The sequence below is a fragment of the Egretta garzetta genome, unplaced genomic scaffold (assembly GCF_000687185.1).
Source record: "Egretta garzetta isolate BGI_Z169 unplaced genomic scaffold, ASM68718v1 scaffold1123, whole genome shotgun sequence".
NCBI lineage: Eukaryota > Metazoa > Chordata > Aves > Pelecaniformes > Ardeidae > Egretta > Egretta garzetta.
Genome location: NW_009259127.1, coordinates 1 through 827, shown reverse-complemented (window position 1 = coordinate 827; position 827 = coordinate 1).

The following is an 827-nucleotide window of genomic DNA, read 5'->3' as shown; positions in this document are numbered from 1 at the left end:
TCCTGCAGCCCGTGGTGAAGACCATGGTGAGGCAGGCTGTCCCCCTGCAGCCCATGGAGGTCCACGGGGGAGCAGTTTCCCCCCTGCAGGCCAAGGAGGTCCACGGGGGAGCAGATCCCCCCCCTGCAGCCCATGGGGGGACCCCACGGGGGAGCAGGGAGTGCCCGAAAGAAGGAGGCTGTGACCCCGTGGGAAGCCTGCGCCGGATCAGGGTCCTGGCAAGACTTTGGGGACCCGTGGTGGGGAGGAGCCCACGCCAAGGAGGTTTGGTGGCAAAACCTGTGCCCCCGCAGGGGACCCAACGCTGGAGCCGTCTGCTCCTGAGGGCCTGTACCCCATGGAAATTCTGGACCCACGCTGGAGCAGTTTGTGAAGAACTGTAGCCCGTGGGAAGGACTCACGTTGGAGGGTCCTTATCTCGACCCACGAGCCCTTTAATTTACTTTTCTCTCCTCTGTCCGGTTAGAGGGGAGGGCTAGAGCGGTTTTGGGGGGCCCCTGGTGTCCAGCCAGGGTCAAACCACCACACCAGCAAAGCAGGAAAACCACACGGAGGAAAAGTGCATTTTGTTCCCACGTACAGGCAGGATTAGCCCGACGAGGATCCATCCGGCATCGCCTTCCAGCCTCGGGCGCGGTAAAACCACCAGGAGACGGCCAGAGCGACCAGTACGGTGACCACGGCCAAGGTCACCGCCATGGGGATCACGGGGCTGCGGGGGGATCCTGCAGGGAAGAGGACGGGGATTGAGCCGGGGGTGCCGGGATGGGCATCACCGAGCGATGCCGGCTCGGCGTCAGCTTGGCGCCAACCCCTTTGCCGCGGCA